General features: G+C 40.0%; 1 protein-coding gene and 1 long non-coding RNA gene across 6 annotated transcripts in view; one reads left to right on the top strand and one right to left on the bottom strand.

The window, feature by feature from the left end:
- The window catches only part of LOC135216414 (muscle calcium channel subunit alpha-1-like), an 821,008-nt gene that overhangs the window by 672,619 nt on the left and 126,946 nt on the right, over nucleotides 1–21,443 (bottom strand). The window lies entirely within an intron of this gene.
- On the top strand, nucleotides 3,367–16,700 carry LOC135216934 (uncharacterized). Its single transcript, XR_010314981.1, has 3 exons — nucleotides 3,367–3,479; nucleotides 15,659–15,780; nucleotides 16,569–16,700. It is a non-coding gene; the product is annotated as an uncharacterized LOC135216934 (long non-coding RNA).

Genomic DNA, 21,443 nt, shown 5'->3' with positions numbered 1-21,443 from the left:
ACTGAATGAAGTCATGTTCACTGCAGTCAGCCAAGTACGAAGGGTGTGCCGGGGCATTATCCATGATCAGAAGGCACCGCAGGGGTAGCTTGTTCTCTGTTAGGTACTGACTCACGGTCGGCGCAAACACTTCATCAATCCACTCCATAAACAAGTTCCGTGTCACCCATGCTTTTGTATTGGCCCTCCACATTACAGGCAGTCTGGCCTTATTTACGTTGTGCTGCTTAAAGGCACGCGGGTTATTTGAATGGTAGACAAGTAGCGGCTTTAGTTTCAAGTCGCCACTTGCGTTTGAGCATAAAAGCGTAAAAGCTAAGCCTATCCTTCATTGGCTTGTGGCCTGGGAGCGCCTTCTCTTCTTGGGTGATAAATGTCCTGTTGGGCATCTTCTTCCAGAAGAGGCCCGTTTCATATCACAATTGAAAATCTGTTGAGCGACGTATCCTTCGGCCTCCACGAACTCGGCAAACTCAGTCACGAATGCCGCCTCAGCAGCAGCCTTGTCTGCGCTAGCAGCCTCACCATGCCTAATTACAGAGTGAATTCCAGTTCTTTTCTTGAAGTTATCAAACCACCCTTTACTAGCCTTAAAATAAAATCATCTGGCGTGGCACTAGTAGAAGGAGTTTCCTTCAGCAAACTCTGATACACTTGCCGAGCTTTCTCGCAGATGATCGGCTCGTTTACACTATCACCTGCCATCTGTTTCTCATGTACCCACTTCAAAATTATTTTTTCTGCCTCTTCGAGGGTTTGCGATCTCATCCTTGGTTAGTTACTGTCACTCCCTTCGCAACATTTGCTTCTTTAATGGCATCCTGTTTTCAAAATTGTCGAAAATTGTCGACTTAGGCTTTGGCCATCTTGTACTCACTTGCGATATCGGTCACGCGAACACACACGTTCAAACTTTTCTATAATTTCTTTCTTTATTTCAATGGTTATCTTCCTCTGCACCTCTTCTCACCATCACTCTTCACTTTCTTACTTTCACCACCACTCTTCACTTTTCTTAGGGCCCATTTATGAAGAAAACTCACAAGTTTTAGCGCAAAAATGCTTAAAGCGAATTGACGAAACGTCGTTTGTTACATCAATTGAAGATGAGACAAAGAGCGATGCGTGGGTGACGCCGTTGCGTCGGGCGGCTGGAGGATGGCTGTTCCCATGGCACTCAAACGCTCTCACGTGTGCTGGGCGATTTCGCGCATTTTTCAAATGTTTGTGTCTAAAAATTAGTTTGTGAAACAAAGTGAATTGTTATTTTCCGAAATTTCCAGCATTTTTTCAAATGTTCCAATGTCTCAAAATTAGTTCATGACCCAAACAGAATTTTTATTTTCCGCATTTTTTTTTGTTCGTATCTCAAAGTTAGTTCGTAGGTCAAAGGGAGTTGAAAATTTTGTACCTATAATTTTGGTCGGGGATCGAGTTGTACGTGGGTCAATGCGTTCGTGAGTCAAGGGTCTACTGTAAGTGGATAAGACCCCTTTGGCAGACCTACAAGAACTCTTAGCAATAGATCAATATCTCGCTGAGGCTCTTGAGACTAAGCAGACTCCTGGGCATTAACCATGAAGTCTTCGGAGTCTAAACAGGTAGGAACCAAGGTTTTATGTTATTAATACCTACAACGATTGTTGTGTTTCCTGTTAAATCAGTTATTAGCTGTCTTTACCCTCCTCCAATGGTGTGAATCAGCTATGTATATATCTGACAGGTAAGTTGAATGTATAAAAATGATATTGTTATGATACAATAAAGTTTTATACATACTTACCTGGCAGATATATACAATTAAATTACCCACCCAGCCTCCCCTCAGGAGACAGATGGTGTAGAAAAAATCTGATGGAAAACGGGAATGGGTTCCTATTCCTGCCACCCAGCGGCGGCGCGGTGGATCACCTGACCTACCTGTAGCGTGTGCGCGAAATTCGAAATTCTGTCGGCGCGACGGAGTCAATAGCTATGTATATATCTGCCAGGTAAGTATGTATAAAACTTTATTGTATCATAACAATATCATTTTTTATTCCCCACCTGCTTAAATTCAGTTGCATTTTCATTTAGTTTAAATAGCTTAGATTTCATCCATACCATTATCCATAACACTGGCAAGGACATTACAGTATTCAGTTTCTCATTTGTATCCTTGACGTCACCAGTTAGGAAATAATATTAGGTGTCATCGATAAATAGCTTGAGTAGTGAGTAGCATTGGCAGTCAGTAATGTCTGCTTTTCACTCCTGCATCCAGCACTCATCAAACAGTTCTTTGTGATTGTTGTAATTGTTTGGAAACTTGCAGCGACTTCTTAATGGCTAAGGCTAACCCAATAGGGTTAATCATACATCTGTAGTCTACTAATAGAGTCAAAGAATGAAGAGTACAGGCAGTCCCCGGCTTACGATTTCGTGGTTACAACGCTTTTCAGTTATATTTGTCAGAAATTATTTCCAGGTTTACGGCACATGTTCCAGGGTTACGGCACCTACAACACTGATCTGGCAGAAGAAATATGACTCAAAAATGCAAAATAATCAATATTTGAAGGTTTTTTTATGAAAAAGGCAATAAGAATGCAGTTTACATAGTTTTTAATGCACCCAAAGTATTGAAAATGATGTTTTCTTAGGATTTTTGACGATGTTCCGGCTTACGACGATTTTCAGCTTACAACGTCTCAAGAACGGAACCCCCGTCATAACCTGAGGACTGCCTGAATAGTTATGTATTTTGAATTGCACCAATAGATCCCATTTTGAGTGTCAGGTTTTTGTGATCAATTGTTTTGAGACCATTGATTCACATTCTAGATTCATAGAATTTGTAGATGTAGGATAATTGTACAGCCAAGTGGGAAGAAACCAGAGGGAAAGCTTGGAAATGAAAAGGCGGAAAGCTACGCAGGCGGGGCTGAAGGGAAATGTCATGTGAGGGAGGAGTGGCAAGTCTCTTTTTATCTTTTCATAACTTCTCTGACCAAACTCTTCAGCAAGCACTTCATCCTCATTAACTAGATGTATATTCATCATAAAAGAAGTTGTTTTATATCAGTCATGTAAAAAAGCAAAAAAAATTATTTCAATATTTGATTGATTGACAGCCATTAAATATTAACTGCTGTCTTCACAGTTATGATCTTATTTCAAAATTGGATTGATTGACATCCATTAAAAGTTGGACTGCTGTCTTCGCAGTTATGGCCTTATTTTAAAATTTTATTGATTGACCCACAGGTATATTATTTCAAAATTTAATTTACCTATTGACATCCATTAAGATTTGGCCTGCTGTTTTCATAGTTATGATCTAAATTGATTTAGGTTTATACATTACATGTTTTTTATTTTATTTTCAGATTAAACCATCAAAGTGTCTGATGGTTGAAATACAACCCCTTCGATGTTATATTCCAACATCAGGTGGAGTTACAAAAACAGCAAAATGGATGTCCTATGAACATTGGAAGGTGTGTTATTTGAATTATGTGATAATACTACACACAGTTTTTGAATTATTATTTCATTTCATTGCAGTCTGAGGAACCATATATTTTTCTCTGGTAGAAGTCATTAATTTGTTGAACTGTAATTTTTGTTTCTGTTAACATACCTTAGCTTCCCTTTTCCTGTAGTATACATTTACCAGAAACTATTAAAGATTTGCAGTAAGGAAAGTTTGAAAGTGTAGTAGTGCTAACTTATTTTGATTCACATATTGTTCATATGCGGAACAAACCCTTGGTCTTAACAATGTGATAATCTTCTTGTGCCAGCTGGAAGCCAGTTAAAAACAATAAAAGATTGAAAAGTAAGGAATCTGCGGCATCTGGCAACTCATGCGAATAGCAGGTGGAAGCTGGTCACCGACCAGTCATAGAACCTTGTGATTGTTAATTAGTTCTTTAAATTAAATATTTATTGTTTGGATACTTCAGACTACCTATAGAGAGTTATCCTAATGAAATACAAAACCTCATCTTTTGTTCAGTATTATTCCCCAGAGGTAGCTAGAATTGATTATCAGAAGCCAGAAGAGGCTTGACTCTTACCCTCTGCTTGATATGGGCAGTTACCATTCATCTGTCTCATGTGTTCTGTTGTAGTTCTGGAAGGTATTGAAGGCATTGTAGGCACTTTTGGATTTGAATGCATATTTGTCCTTTTCTTCTGTTGTTGACAACACTGCCTCAGCCAAGTGCAGTTTCCATTCCTGGGACCTTCGCTGGAGACGCCCCAGTTTTTGCTTTAGTCATTGGTGAAGTGCATTTCATTTCGCCATGCTCTCAAAGGAAATGTCTTCAGTTTTGTCTTCATGAACAGGACTTTTCCGATTTTGAATGATTTGTTTCGGTCTCTCAACTGCGCCACAAGTCTTCACTCGAGTATTGGCACTTCAAGGGAAGTGGCTACATCTTCTAATCTTCTAGGCATCAATGTGTCACTTACCTAGATGACTGGCTTCTCCACTCCTCTTCAGAAAGCTAGTGCATGAAGGACCTAAAGAGGACTTTTTGCTTAGCTTGTTCACTGGGCATTCTTATCAGTGAGGAGAAATCCCAACTGATCCTGACTCAGAGCATTTTTTATTTGGGGATGACTGAATACTCTAGTTTTTCAGGCTTTTCTCTCCCCGAAGAGAGTAGTCTTGTCTCCAGGTAGTACAAGAGTTTCTGACCTGCTGGTCCAGCTCCGCACTTCAGTTGTTGAGTCTGCTGGGCACTTAGCATCAGGAGAAGAATTTGTTAAGCTTGGAAGGCTACGCATGCGACCCCTGTAATTCTTTCTGAAGAAGGTGTTCTGGTGCAGAAAGTCACAACTGGAGTTGACGGTTTTTGGCATCACGGACGAAATCAAGTAGCATCTGGCGTGGTGGCAGTTAAGAGCAAGACTTTTAGAAGGCCTATCCTTGCATCCTCTCCACCCAACCCTACAGTTCTACTCCGATCATCCAACATAGGTTGGGGAGCTCTGTCAGGAGAGAAGAAAGTGTCGGGAAAGTGGACAGAAATCCCTTCACCTAAACATGAGAGAGTTGTTTGCAATCCACCTGGGACTTCAAGCCTTCATTCGCCTCATGTCGGAACAAGTGGCAGCAGTACATGTGCACAATTCCACCGCCTTGTCCTACATCCACAAATGGGGGAACACATTCCTTCACTCTGTCCAAGGCAGCAAGAGATCTGCTCCTTTGGCCAGAGAATAATCAAGTCTCATTTATTCCTCGCTTTTTGCAAGGGAAAATTAATGTGATGGCAGATGAACTAAGTTGAGGTCACCAAGTACTTCCGTAAGAGTGGACTCTCTATACAAATGTTAGCAGGGATCTTTGGAGACTCAGGGAAGAACTACTGACTATCTCTGTTCTGATCTCACGTGGTCCATCGATGCAGTGTTGCTGGACTGGTCGGGGCTCGATGCATATACCTTTCTCTCATTTGGCTTGATAAGACGAAGTCTTGAACAAGGTAATGTTTCACCAGAATATCTCTCTGACTCTAATAACCCCATTCTGGCCAAGGAAAGAGTAGTTCCCAGAGTTCCTCAATTACTCATAGACTTCCCCAATCTTCTGCCTTGAAAGAGGTCTCTACTCAAACAGCCGCATTTTGCAAGACACCATTAAGGTCTGTCCGCTCTGGCCCTGACAGGCTTCAGACTGTGAGGAGCCTTGTCAGAGTGAAAGGTATTTTGAGGAGAGCTGCAGAAGCTATTGCAAAGTGCAGAAGAGCTTCTTCTAATTGACTTCAGTCTAAATGAGGAGTTTTTAGAAGATGATGTAAACAAAATATGTAGTCTCTTTGACATCGCTGAGTTCCTTCTGTTTTTGAGAGAATTGAGGCAATTGGCTCCTACCACAATTATAGGTTATAGAGCGATGCTTGCTTCTGTGTTCAAGCACAGTGGAGTGGATTTGTCCTCAAATACAGTGGTACCTCGAGATACGAAATTAATCCGTTCCGAGACGGCCTTCGTATCAAGAGTTTTTCGTATCTTGGAACACATTTTACATGTAAAATGGCTAATCCGTTCCAAACCCTCCAAAAACACCCCAGTAAATTATATTTCCAGGCCTAAAACACATGTTCTAGGGTTACGACGCCGATCCGATGGAAGTAATATGACTCCAAAAAGGCAAAATACTGTACATACTTGAGTAATATTCAACTGCATGTAATGTTCAACCCCATTTTTACTGCATATATTAGGACTTTAGCATATGTCCCTTAGCAATAAGCCTAGCCTATGTTAGCGGTTGCTACTGTAGCCTAGTCTATGATTCTGACATCTAAACCTAAGAGCTAAAAGCTTAGAATATGCCAATAAAATGTATAAATAATCAGTATGTACTCATTTCAAATAATTATTAATTAATCATTAACTATAATACACAAACAAACAAAAAACAAACCTTCCAATCGATTGCTTACATTCAGCTCTTACCCATCTTACGAGTATAGAACGAGCGCCAAGCAATCATTTTTCCTAGCACACAGTAAGCCATAAATTGTCATTAGTATCTCTCTTCAACTAATGAAACCACCAAACAGTATAATAACCATTCATTTCTATTCTTTATTCTATCTTTACCTAACGGAGATACCGAGTTACTGACATCTATAATGAAACTTATGTAATACGTATACGTAACGTAATAATAAAACAGAAGAAGAATTCTAAAAAATGTGTTTTGTTCATGAAACTTACCTGGCAGATATATATATAGCTGTATTTTCTGAAGTCCGACAGAATTTTAAAAACTTCCGACACACGCAGTGGTCGGCCAGGTGGTTAGTACCCATTCCCGCTGCTGGGAGGCGGGTATCAGGAACCATTCCCATTTTCTATTCATAATTTTTCTGTCGCCGGTGCTGAAAACACCTGTTTTCAGTACCTCCATCTTAGGATTTTGGAAACTTCATTGCCGCTAAGTATCCTAATTGTCTTTTGATTTATTTACTTGGATTTGTGGCTAGGCATACGCTATCTTAAATTGATTTGAATTTGATTCATTTTTGCTTAAAATATCTGAATCTAGTTAGGCTAGTTTCAGACGGGGTTGTCTGCAAAGATAGGGTGTGGCTACCGAAAGCTTCGGTAGATCCGCATTTGGTATGTACGAGGGGTATGGGTCTTCCTTCTTTGTTGAGATTTGTCATGTAAGGAGTGTGAGACTTTGTCTATTCCGTAAGGAAGACGTATGATTCGTATGTACGCAATTAATCAGTAAACATGTCTAATTCCGTAAGGAAGACGTATGATTCGTATGTACGCAATTAATCAGTAACAAAAGTCAGGGTAGTGAACCTGCTAACCTTCCTGTAGACTTTATTTTGCCTAACCCTGTAGTATGGCCTACGGGCTATGAATATGTCTACGAGAGGTGCTCGCTCTTCTTCATTGCTGTGAAGTGCTACTTCTGTAATTGTTACTCCTAACCCTGCAGTATTGCCTTCGGGCCCTAAGCAGTGCTGTAGAGGAATTGCCCTTTCTCTTATACTCTTTCGATTCGTAACTTAGAATCGAAAGTGCTTGCTTTAGAGAGTAAAAGTGAAGTGCAGAAGTGCAGTGATACCCCTTGTGTAGTGGAGGGTGCGTCAGATCGGCCTCGTTTCGCCTCTAGGCCGGGACCTCTGCTTGACTCCCAGGACCCGGGGAGGGAGCATGTCGAAAGCCTCTAAGGAGGGTTACAAGGAACCCCCACCGATCTGGCGTGCCTTCGGCAGTTTCTGATGAAAATCCCCAGACTGCCAAAGTGCGTGCGCGTGCACGAATCCTGAAAGTTTGCTTCTCGTCCTCCGAAGCGTCCTCTCCGTGCAGGGTTGGAGCTTTCGGAAGGACTCGCGCCCTCTAAATAGAAGCTTTATAGAAGAGGACGCTTCACGTCCTCTCTCTCTCTCGTTATGCGTTTCAGTGAGAAGTAAGAAGGCGAACGTCGCCTGAACTCGTGTCCGTCTTTCCACCGAGAAATACGTAAAAGAAGTCATAGTAGCAGGAAGCTTTTGAGAGCGGACGCCTGGGACGCTCGGATGGACTCCAGGCGCGCGCGGGTGCACGCCAAGCGCGCTCCGTGCGCGCCAGTGGACGCCGAGCGCGCTCCAGTGGACGCCGAGCGCGCGCCAGTGGACGCCGAGCGTGCACCAGCGCACGCCAGGTGTGTCGCCTGGCTGAACGTTTCTGTTGAACTCTTCAAGCTCTTGTTTCAGATTTTGGGCCTAAAGAATTTTTACCTCTACCTTCGGTTGATACCTTCTACCTCACCTGCAAAGAATGTGAAGTAGGCAGTGCTTCTGGAGGAAGCTTAAAGTGAAACAGACAACTTCTTCTTCGAAACCCAGCAAGACATCGGGTTTCGTGAATTCAAGAGGTCTCTGTCAATTAATATTGCTTTTCGCATAGGTGGATGGAGTTAAGGAAGATCTCGTTTGCTCTACTGCAACCTTTGCCATTCTGCCAATAAATTTAAGTTGCCACTACCGCAGTCAAGACTTTGCCGATAAGGCAGTTACGGGTTATGTAAGGCTCGATGTCCTGCACGTCAGGACTCTCGGCAACGTTCAGTAGGATTCTTGCAAAGGCACTCATCAAAAGGACGCTCTTCAGGAAAGCGCAAGACAGGACTTCCTTTGCCATACTGCCAATAATTTTAATCTTAGCAGCATTAGTTGTGATACGGGAGAGGAAGCTGGTTGGAGAGTTTCTTCCTCTTCCCAGGATAATTTTCCAAGCTTTTAGCCCATCTGAAAGGGTTTTTCAGATGATAGATTTTGTTAGTTTCTAGTCGGGACTACGCTGCCGAATTGAACATCGTCGTCCTACTTGCCGTAAGCCCAATCTCTTAACAGGATTCTTGCCCTTCCTCGTTTGAGACGGGAATCGGAAAAATTAAATGCTCGACTCCCTGGATTACGTTTTGTCAATTCAGTGACTTTCCCCCATTGACAATATACTTTCGTTTTGTCAAGTAAGTGGGTATCCCCTCTTTTGACAAAATATCTCTTTGTCCCGTAAATGGGTTAGTTTCTCATGACAAACATCTCATTAACTTGATATTGCGTAAGCGAATAAGCTCTTATTGACAAGATTCGGAAGAGCTCTCATTCGTCATTCGCAGACTCGTACAAGAAATAGACTTGTAGACTACGTCAATGAACGCTTATGTCCAATAACATAAGAAGCTTGAGCTGACTGCTTCGACTGCTTCGATTCTCTTAAGTTTTGTTCATGAAACTTGCCTGTCAGATATGTATGTAGCTGTATTTCCGAATTCAGCTATATATATGTCTGCAGGTAAGTAGGAACAAACTTTATTGTGATATAATTTCATTTTTTTGCCTTGCGTTATTTTACTTCTGGTTTTGGTTCAAGTCATATACGCTTGCTGTAGTTACCTCTTCGGATGGCAACCGAGAGGTCTATTGTCTATAAGGACATTTAATCGTTTACTCCCTGCAGCCTAACAGGAGTTTCCGATTTATCTTTTACCGTTGTATGGTAGTGTTCTGACGACACAAACGCATCTATATATTTAGCGTTTTCTGTTTCGCTTAAATATACCAGCTTGAGAGTCTTTCTGCTCAAAAAATAACGGACCTATTTCTTCGTAGAATAGGGTAGCTGGCAACCCAGACATAAAGTTAAGAGACGACGTTCGTAAGCTGCTTGCTGCTGCTGTCACGCTGTCTGTCCTCCAGTCCAACTGTCCAACCGAGCCAGTATTCAGTAACAGATCGTGCGCTGTCATGCGCGGTAGGTTACGTCTCTCTCTCCTGCGGGATTGACTGACTAACCGTATCTCTGTGCTGACGGTTACGTCTCTCCTGCGGGATTGACTGACTAACTGTATCTCTGTCCTACAATCACGGACTTTAGCCTAAGATTGAGGGGATTTCTTACGTGAATGAATAAACGTTGCATTCGTTTTGCCTTACTATGTTCAACAGAGTTATCTCTTAATCCTTTCGGTGCTCGTTACCGCACGGTATGGAACTACGAGTCTACCGCAACATTGCACTTTTATTTGCTCTCCTGCTTAGGCAAAGCGCAGCCTTATTTAGGGAAGTAAGCATACTCGGGGAGGGAATGGATGAGCTTGCTGGGGACCATTCCTTTCCTTCCTGAAGAAGTTTGTTTCCCCGAATAGACTGCAATTCAGACCACAGTTTTTTCCTACCGGGAAACTGAAATATTATTCAAGATCTAGCAATGATTCTGAACATCTCTCAGTGCGTCTATCACCTGAGGTGATAGAAAGAAGGTGCCGGACATCTGGATAGGGTTTCAGATGTCCTGGATCTTAATCTGAAAGAAGTAAAAGCGATTCGGTAGTCCCTCCAGTCCTCGAAACGAGTTTTTGGGAACCAGTGGTCCAGATCAACTCTGATATTCCACAGCTCTCTCATATCTTAAGAAGTATCTTCTCTCGGTCCTTGTTCGAGTTTACGAGAAAGAGCCTATTATAACAACAGGCGTAAATGTAACGATCCTCTACAGGTTCGTTACAGGATTGCAAAAGTCCGTACGAATCGTCTCGATCGACGGCAGCAACTATTCACTTCCGAGTGGAATCTTTCTTTAGAAGTAAGTTGAGAGTTGTGTAGACTTTAGGGACGCCCTTTCATTCTTCTCTTCGATATGTTGAGGACGAAGAGGCGGCTTCTTCTCTGCTCCCTTATTCTCGATCCGGGATCGTACCATTAAACGCCATCCTATGATATTGAACGGGGATGGATGTTTAGTCTCTTTTTCCCCTTTTTCAATCGCTTAGGAAATGTAATAAGAGGATTTATGACGTCACAGTGAGCGGACCAATGACGCTGTGATCCCGGTCCCCATGTTGGCCTTCAGCAATCCCTGGATTTCACAGAGGTCACATACTTCCTAGTTCACTTTCCAAGGACCTTTTCCGAGAGAGTCGGTCTACTCTAACTCGAAAGGTACCTATAACCTCTCCGCTCTGAGTCTGACTACGTTCAGACTATCGAGAGGTTGACAGGAATAAGATTACCGTCTTCCTTTTCCGTCTGAAGAATGGGATAAGCTGGCAGTCACAACTATTAAAGAATATGCAAATATGTTGTTCGACGGCCTTTGGGCTCAGGAGATTTGCGTCTGTCAAACAACAAAGCCCTTCACGATCTTTGAGTTCTGTGGAATCTCGAACTCGCTCACCATCTACTTTTTGTCTCACCTGTTTTCTCGGAGTCAGACACTCGTGCGAGATCAGGCGACATATAGTAGCCCTGAGTTTCTTGTTGACGAAGTCAGTTGCGTTTATACACCCCCGATGATCGTGTAACATGAGCCAGGTTGGACTGTCAGGCATTCTTCCTTCGGGCTGAATCGCCTTTTTGCTCCTCGCTCCTTTCTCCTGGCACCAGAAGCTCGGTCGTCAGGAGTTGATTCTGCTTGACGACGTTGGGTTGCGTTGATACACCCCCAAGGTTTGCTTAGATTGAATCGCCCAGGCAGTCCACACACTCATCCTTCAGCGAAGAATAGTGCCTTATGGTCTTCAGGGTACAGCCTTGCTGTCCTTGATTCGTCTGACTGGTCAACTGGTCGGTCACCTGACTTTAGTACAGACGGACTGACTGTGCATGTCCAGGTCGAAGCTTTCAATATGGAACTTAGACGTAGTCTGAAGTTCTTGATGTTAAAGCATTCGAACCTCTCCTACCTGTTAACTTTTTGCATGTGATCAGGAAGGCCTTCTTCTAACCACCCTAGATACGACAAAGAGGGTTAGTGAAATTTTAAGCCATCGTCACAAGTTTTGGCTTTAGAGAAGACAAGGCGGTGTGCTCTCTAAGCCTTCCGTTGTGGCCTAAGAATGGAAACCCGTTTTGTCCTTGGGCCAGGGAGCTTGGAAGCAAGGATGGCACAAGTTAGTGGGCAGGAGCCAGAGAGAGTCCTGTGCCCTGTCGGGTCTCTCAAGTTTTATCTACATAAAACTCAAGAAAGTCGAAGTAATTCGGGCAATCTGCAGTGTTCCGAAAAAGACCAGACTTGCCCATATCGAAGAACACCCTGGCTTTAGTGTTAAGGAGTTCTTTCAAAAATGCTCCTTCATTGTGTTTTGCACAAAGATTTGAAATCTTTTTATCTAAATGCTCACGAAGGTGAGGGCGCGGCCTCGGAAGCATTTCAACAGAGCATGGCACTCAGTAACATCCTGAGTACCATGTTTTAGCGAAGCAACTCTGTGTTCACTTCACACTCCCTGCGAGATGTGAAGATGGCATATGAGATCTGCTGCTCGCTAGGGCCATACGTGTCTGCAGACACAATCTTGGGGGCAAGAAGTACCACTCATCCTATCCTGTAGAAAATGGTTAGGAAGAGCTCTTAATTTAGTTGATGAGTCGCCGACAACGGCGACTTCTTAACTCTTAAGCCTTAGTTAAATTAAACACCTTAACTTTGGCTAGGTTGGTCAGGTGGTGATATATATATATATATATTATATATATATATTTACTTACTTCTTAGCCCTCATGGTATGGTCAATATGGTCTAGTCACGTCGTGGTCTCGCCCCTGTTGACAGATCATCTGGAGTGCACCAGCTATATAGGTCTCTACCTCGCTGGCAACTCTAGTAGCACAAGCAGACTTACGTGGCAGTAACCACGAAGCCAGCTATGCTAACAGGTGGAACCAAGATGTAAATCATCTGCCATGCATTTGTTTCTAAAATCGGCTTCTATTCTGTCCCTTCCCACCTCCAAAGGTGGGATTCAGCTATATATATATCTGACAGTAAGTTTCATGAACAAAATGATATTGTTATGATACAATAAAGTTTGTTCATACTTACCTGGCAGATATATATAATCAAGTACCCACCCACCTCACAGGGGACAGTGGAAATAAAAATTATGAATAGAAAATGGGAATGGTTCCTGATACCCGCCTCCCAGCGGCGGGAATGGGTACTAACCACCTGGCCGACCACTGCGTGTGTCGGAAGTTTTTAAAATTCTGTCGGACTTCAGAAAATACAGCTATATATATATCTGCCAGGTAAGTATGAACAAACTTTATTGTATCATAACAATATCATATTTGTTGGCAGTCTGATTTATTTTATATTTTATGATATCTAATTCACATTTTTTTTATTAAATGTATTGCATGTACTCATTTCAAATAATTATTAAGTAACCATTAACTATAATAAAAAAAAAAAAAAAAAAGCTTCCAAACGTCTGTTTACATCCAGCACTTATGAGTATCGAACAATCGCCAAGCAATCACTTTTACACAGTAAGCCATAAATTTTCATTCTCTCTCTTCAACTACTGAAACTACCAAACAGTATAATAACCATTCATTTCTATTCTTTATTCTATCTTTACCTAATATTTTTTTTTATTAAATGTATTGCATGAATACTAAGTTTTTCAATTTACAGCAACCTTTTACCAATAGAATACTTAAAGCACAAGGGGTAGATGCTGACCAATAGGAGAGCAGGACCTTATGGGGTGACTAGCATCAGGAAACCAATGGAGAGCGGGAGGATGGTGGCGAGTTTACTCAGTTTGGCGGCGCGGGAGTTTTAAAATTGTTCTCGGTGGTCCGGGCGAATCTCTGGACTTTATAGCAACAACCTTTCGTATCTTGAAAACTTTTCGTATGTAGAGCAGTAAAATTTTTCGTATTGGCTTTCGTAACTTGGATTTTTCGTAAGTTGAGCCTTTCGTATCTCGAGGTACTACTGTAGTGACCTTGCTGATCTAATTAAATCATTCAAGACTTCCAAGTGTCGGAAGGATTCGGTCACATGGAATCTGGATATCGTACTCAAGTAGCTTTCGAGTCCTTCCTTCAAACCTGTACGCACTACTTCCTTGAGAAGATTAACCAAAAAGACCTCATTTTTGGTATTTATAGCATCGGCAAGACCGAGTGAGTGAGTTGCACGCTATGGAAGAAAGGGTTGGTTTCTCACAAGGAGATGTGGGATGCTCCCTGTCTTTGAACTCTCTCGCTAAGAACAAAAGAACGAGAATCCACCCAGTCCTTGGCCATGCTCCTTCATTCTCAAAAACTTAATGGATATCCTTGGACCGGAGGAAGAAGGAAGGCTTTTATGCCCTGTGAGGGCTTTCAGGTATTACCTCCACAGGACAGAGAAAATAAGAGGTCAGTCTTTCCAACTGTGGTGCTCGGATAAAGACCCTTCTCGACCTCTCTTGAAGAATGCTATCGCCTTTTTTTTAATGAGCTAATTACCGATATTCATTCTCAGGGTAAAGAGGAGGACTTCACCTTGCTGAAGATCAAGGCACACAAAGTGTGAGCGGTAGCTACCTCCCTTGTGTTCCCGACATATGTCACTTTCCACTATCCTTTAAAATACATTTTGGAAGTCTAAGTCAATATTTGCTTCACATTACATGAAGGAAATTGAGACTATTTGAGAAGATACTGTGCTTGGACTTCCCTCCAAACAAGTTTAGGCTGAGAGTGGATTTGTATAGGAATGGATTGGTGTTGAACATTTTGCTCTCCATGAAGAGCAAGGTGGAGGCCATAGTGGCAATATGAGAGCCAGGACTCACGAAACCATCATGCAGTCCCTTTCATGCCCTTTGTGTCTTTAAAGAGAACTGCAACCAGGCATTTGGGGTGGATTTGCCAGCATTGGCAGGGCCAGCAAAGGTCCAGTCCTCAACCAGACTTTGATGAGGAGTTCAACCATTTAACCATCTTCCTCAAGTAAGGGCTAGGAGCCTTCTTTGTCCTTTCCACCTCACCCTTGGGGCCCTTACCTGAAGCAGGTAGGAGAAGGAAGACAGGAGGGGGTTCCTGAGCTAGGCAGTCCCCCTCTCCAGCTGCTACAAATAGCGGTATGCCTGTCCTGTCACTGGGGAACATGGCAGAAACAGGGGATGTAGATCTAGGTAGTTTTTTTTTTTTTTTTTTTTTTTTTTTTGTTTTTTTTTTTTTTTTTTGGGGGGGGGGGGGGGAACAGTTACAAATTTCCAATCAAGGGCCACTAACCCCCTTTCTTGTCAATTGATACCCATTTCCTGCCTACCTTTTTTTTTAACCAAAGCTCTAACCCATCTGGCGTAGGTGAGCAGTGTTGAAGAAGAATACGCACGTTGGAAGTCAGAGACAACCTGTCTCTGGGCTTCCACAATATACTTTCCTGGTGTTGAAGACAGGTCATCAACCCCTCACCATTGAGTGAGTATGTTGGAAACTTCAAGCTCTGCACAAGTTACTTCAATTATTATCTTGCTCTTCTTCTCTTCCCATGTCTATTTTTTCTCATTCTTATACAGGCATTTGCTCTATGGGAACTTGCTCTTTGAGTTAATGACATATTTGGTTTGCCCTCTGTATTTGTTTGTGCAATGTAAATACATAGTATTATTGTTAATTTTATAATTATAATGTTTATAAAGTAAATGATGTTCTGTATAAGTGCTGATATTTTGTCATGAAAGTAGCTATTCGTACTGTTTTCTGAGTTTAGAGTTGTGTCCCATCTGTCCCTGTTAAAGTCGCCTAAAAATTTATGCCAATAGAAGCAGTAATTTTGCTGATAGTTTTTGATTGCTTTTTAGCCTTGTGCATCTTTGAATGATCATTTTACGTAACATCCTCACATATAAATGATATTTACCTTACAGGAGTTGCATTTATTACTTCGTGACGTAATAACATCGTATGAAGAATCAGAGCGAATTGGGTCTTCCTTACAAGCTGACTGTCATGAAACTAAAATGAAGGATGGTCATCTTATTAAAATTGGGTAAGCTTTCTGTTCAATACCATAAGTTATTAACAAATAGGTTTTGTTAACTTACATCCTTTTTCTTTAACATGCAATAAGTAAGTTTTTTTAAAAATTAATTATTACTGGTACAATGATTTTGTAAGTTCTCAGTTGATGTTCTAAACATATGTGCTGAGTAAATTACTTATCAGAAATGCATCTTAGATTTGTAAGTAATTAAGAAAATATGAACTGGATGAAAATAATTCCAGGTCGCCATCATTTTCACTATAATGTTATCCTACACTGTCACTTTTGTCTGTAAAAACAGTCCTGTATTAACTTTGGGTCAAGAATCAAATGAAATCATTCAGGTCAGTTAGAACATAATTAATCCAGGGGCTTGTTCGCGGGCTGTTGATATTTACTAAATAGAGCTAGTTACTGCAGATTTAAAATTTTAATGTGGTTTCTTTCGCTGGATTCCATTTATGAATCTGAATCGTGTGTTTATTCATACGCGGAACAAACCCTCGGTCTTAACAATGGGATTATTTCCCCCGCAAGTTGGTAACCGGTCGGATCAATCTAAGATTGAAAAGCAAGGAATCTGTGACCTCTGGCAACCCTGATCGTCCGATGCATTGTGAGGCTGGAAGCCTTGCATGTACGTCGTGACTGGTCAGTCTTCTCCCAACCGCCTTGGAGATATGTGATTGCTTGATGAAGAGACGTTTTTCATGATAAATACTCTATTGAAGGTTTACTGTTCATGGTAATTTGTAGATTCCTTTCTATATTGAATGATTGTTTCTTTTTTTCAGGTATATGTTTATGGTCAGAAATACTTTCAAGTGTCACCTTATAAGGCCAAGGGATGGTGCCACTTGGACTGATGATGATGAAGATTATGATGAAGAGGAGGAAGAGGAAGGTCAAAAACCAAGAGACAGAGGTATGCAAATTACTTTATAGTACACCTTTACTGACATTTTTTTTTCATCAGTATTGGAATGTTAATAATCGATCAAATGTGGGTATATACACAAGAGAGACTTGCTATTTTATGTATAAGTACTTGAACTGTGGGAAGGTGAAATCAGCCAAATGCTGAGTGTCTGTGCCCATGTTTATTTTAGGTTTAAAGGTTGCCAATAAACCTGAGGTGCAGTGGCAGGTCATTGTTCAAGTTGCAATGCATAGAGACAGATTACAGTGGACCCCCATATTCGCGGGGGATGCCTACCAGACCCCCGCGAATACTTAGAACCCCCCTAAAAACACTCATAACTGCCTATCTTGAAAGTTCAAATACCAAATGTATACCTTAACCCTCTTATGCCGATTGGACGTATTAAATGTCGACATAAATTGTCTCCTGGGTGCATATTGGACGTATTAAACGTCGACATAAAAAAGATTTTTTTTTAAATTCTCGGAAAAATACTTATAGGCCTACCAGCTAAAAACTTTTTAATCATGCGCCTTGGGGGATGCTGGGAGCTCATGGATCAAGGCGTTGTTTTGTTTACAATCGTTACGCAGGTGCGCAAGCGCGAATTTCTTTCTTATCACACTAAAAAGTATAAGTGACACATCTCAGAAATTATTTCGTCACTGACATAATTTTTGCACCATTTTAAATTAGCCGTTACATGGAATATTATATATGAAAATGTGCGCAATTTCATGTAGAATTTAGAAAAAAATACTCATGATTGTAGCTTTTATCAGTTTTGAAATATTTTCATATAAATAACGATGTGCCAAAATTTCAACCTTTGGTCAACTTTGACTACGGAAATGGTAGAAAAACGCAATTGTAAGCTAAAACTCTTATATTCTAGTAATATTCAATCATTTACCTTCATTTTGCAACAAATTGGACGTCTCTAGCACAATATTTTGATTTATGGTGAATTTATGAAAAAAACTTTTTCCCTACGTCTGCGCGGTAACTCTTCTGATAAATTTTTTCATGCGATTGTTGTAATGTTGGCACCATTTTAAATTAGCCGTTACATAAAGTTTTATATATGGAAATGTGCGCAATTTCATGCACAATACAATTAAAAACAACCCATGGTTGTAGCTTTTATCAGTTTTGAAATATTTTCATATAAATAACGATAAGTGCCAAAATTTCAACCTTTGATCAACTTTGACTCTACCGAAATGGTAGAAAAATGCAATTGTAAGCTAAAACTCTTATATTCTAGTAATATTCAATCATTTACCTTCATTTTGCAACAAATTGGAAGTCTCCGGCACAATATTTCGATTTATGGTGAATTTATGAAAAAAAAACATTTTCCTTACGTCCGCGTGGTAACTTCCGAAAAAATTAGAAATTTTTTTGTCCGATTGTTGTAATGTTTACACCATTTTAAATTAGCCGTTACATAAATTTTTATATATGAAAATGTGCACAATTTCATGTAGAATACAACCATAAATAATTGAAGGTTGTAGCTTTTCTCATTTTTGAAATATTTGCATATAAATCACGATAAATAGAAAAAAAACCACGTTCGGTCAACTTTGACTGTACCGAAATAATCGAACAACGCAATTGTAAGCAAAAACTCTTACAGTCTAGTAATATTCAGTCATTTATCTTCATTTTGAAACAAATTCAAAGTCTCTAGCACAATATTTAGATTTAGGGTGAATTAAAAAAAAAAAAAAAACTTTCCTTCCCTCTGCGCGCGGATTCTCCACCGCAAATCTCCGAAATGCGTACGTCGCATTATCGTTATATTTGCTCCGTTTCATATTAGGCGTTTCATAGAGTTTTATATATGAAAATGTGCACAATTTCATGTAGAATACAACAAAAAATAATTGAAGGTTGCAGCTTTTCTCATTTTCGAAATATTTGCATATAAAAAAAATATATAAAAAAATTTCGACATTCGGTCAACTTTAACTCGTCGGAAATGGTCGAAAACTGCAATTGTAAGTAATAATCAATCATTTATCTTCATTTTGAAACACATTGGAAGTCTAGAACAATATCTAGATTTATGGTGGATTTAAAAAAAAAAACTTTTTTACGTCCGCTCGTTACGAATTCATGCATCATTTTGTGATAATATTTTCTCTGTGTTGCTTTTATCGTTTTACAATGTGTTATATACCAAAATGATCGAAATTTAGTGTACAGTACAACGGAAAAAAAAACTCGTTAGCTTTAACCGTTTTGCTCACAGCGCGACTTGAATACAATTATATATGAAATTTTGTTTTCGCACTTTTATATATCGCGTTATTTATATATGATAATGATATTTTTTTTCATTTCTGATGGTTGCATACTAAACTTCAGGCAGTGAAAAAAAAGGAGCCAAAAATGAACTCTTAATCTTGAAAACTAAGCATGCTGTGATTTTTTGAAAAAAATATATTTTCCGCTTCGGCACTCACTCCGAGACCGCCTCGGTATACGGGAGACGATTTTTATTATACCCCTTTGGCGTAAGAGGGTTAAATAACATCCTACTTCAAATATACCTTAAATTACTATCCTATTACTGTACTAATCTTTGAGATTATATATTATTATTATAATTTCTAAGTTGTCTTAAACATTTTACCATTAAAAATATATGTATACGTACAGCCAATAACAGAGAGAGAGAGAGAGAGAGAGAGAGAGAGAGAGAGAGAGAGAGAGAGAGAGATAGGAGAGACCCATTGAACTTGCTTCATCACATATCTGACCATCAAGGTGAAATTATGAACTATTTCTGAGACATAGAAAATAATAACAATGAGAGATTTCTGAGACTTAGAGAATAATAACAATGAGAGAGAGAGAGAGAGAGAGAGAGAGAGAGAGAGAGAGAGAGAGAGAGAGAGAGAGAGAGAGAGAATAACTCCTTATGACTCCAACCCCTTCCCCTCTGCCAATATGTGTATCAATTGTCATTTACTCCCCCGCCCTCCTTTCTTGAAGTGGATAAAAAGACTACTAACTATTTCAAGGCCCATAACACCCTCCTTTTTCAATATAACTAATGAACTAGGCTTCTAATTAATGTGAAACCAAAACCACCAGAGTTTGAGACACCTACCTAATTAAGAAATGTGGATTCAAGCATCTACTCCGCATTATTGTCGTACTTTATATTGAGAAATGTCATCTCAATTTTGTGGGCATTGTGAGAACGGAAATTAAGACCTGGCAACTAGGCGCAGAATGTCGTGTGTCGACCATGACATGGGGCCCTGTGACATTTACACCTGCCACATCCCCATTTCTGTATGGTTATCAAATAATATATAAGTTGTAGTGAATTATACTGTTCTTTGATGGAATCTAAAGATACTGATTAGTTATTGTTTGAATAAACTCATTTCTAACCTCACTTGTGTTTATTATTTAATTAATAGCTAATCCTTACGAAAAAGAAGACAAAAAATAAAAATCTTGGATGGCAGTCAGAGAGGTAATCATGCCAGGGAAGGTACGTATCTCTGTTAGATACAGGCATTGACAAGGGCTCTTGCTGACACCTGGCTTACTGCCTACTATTGACATTTTATATCATGTCTAGAATGCTTCACCATTGTCCACAAGGTTGTAGTAATGCTTTTGTGTTGCGACTCTTAACATACTACAAGAGGGAACAAGACAGCAATAAACTGAAGATTGGATTGAATAGGTTGGTATCATGTTGTCATGTTTAATGGCGTACCATCACAGACATGTACTATAGTTAAATATTATGCATTATCAGATTCTCTCTCTTTCTCTCTCTCTCTCTCTCTTTTCTCTTTATATATATATATATGTATATATATTATATATATATATATAATATATATATATATATATATACTATATATATATATATATATATATATATATATATATAATATATATATAAAGAGAGAGAGAGAGAGAGAATCTGATAATGCATAATATTTAACTATACATGTCTGTGATGGTACGCCATTAAACATGACAACATGATACCAACCTATTCAGTCCAATCTTCAGTTTATTGTTGTCTTGTTCCCTCTTGTGGTATGTTAAGAGTCACAACACAAAAGCATTACTACAACCTTGTGGACAATGGTGAAGCATTCTAGACATGATATAAAATGTCAATAATAGGCTGTACGCAAGGTGTCAGCAGGAGCCCTTGTCAATGCCTGTATCTAACAGATGCGTACCTTCTCTGGCACGATTACCTCTCTGACTGCCATCCAAGATTTTTATTTTTTGTCTTCTTTTTCGTAAGGATTACCTTTTAATTAAATAACAAACACAAGTGAGGTTAGATATGAGTTTATTCAAACATAATAACTAATCAGTATCTTTAGATTCCATCAAAGAGCAGTATAATTCATTACAACTTGAATATTATTTGATAACCATACAGAAATGGGGACGTGGCAGGTGTAAATGTCACGGGGCCCTACGTCATGGTCGACACACGTCATTCTGTGCCTAGTTGCCAGGTCTTAATTTCCGTTCTCACCATGCCCACAAAATTGAGATGACATTTCTTGATGTAAAGTAAGACAACAGAGTAGGTGCTTGAATCCATTTTTCTTAATCAGGTAGGTGTCTCAAACTCTGGTGGTTTCAGTTTCACATTAATCAGAAGCCTAGTTCATTAGTTATATTGAAAAAGCAGGGGTGTTGTTATGGGCCTTGAAATAGTTAGTAGTAATTTGCTATTTCTTAT

The sequence above is a fragment of the Macrobrachium nipponense genome, chromosome 6, assembly GCF_015104395.2.
Source record: "Macrobrachium nipponense isolate FS-2020 chromosome 6, ASM1510439v2, whole genome shotgun sequence".
NCBI lineage: Eukaryota > Metazoa > Arthropoda > Malacostraca > Decapoda > Palaemonidae > Macrobrachium > Macrobrachium nipponense.
Note: the sequence above shows the minus strand (reverse complement) of the source record. Positions and strands in the feature narration are given on the sequence as shown.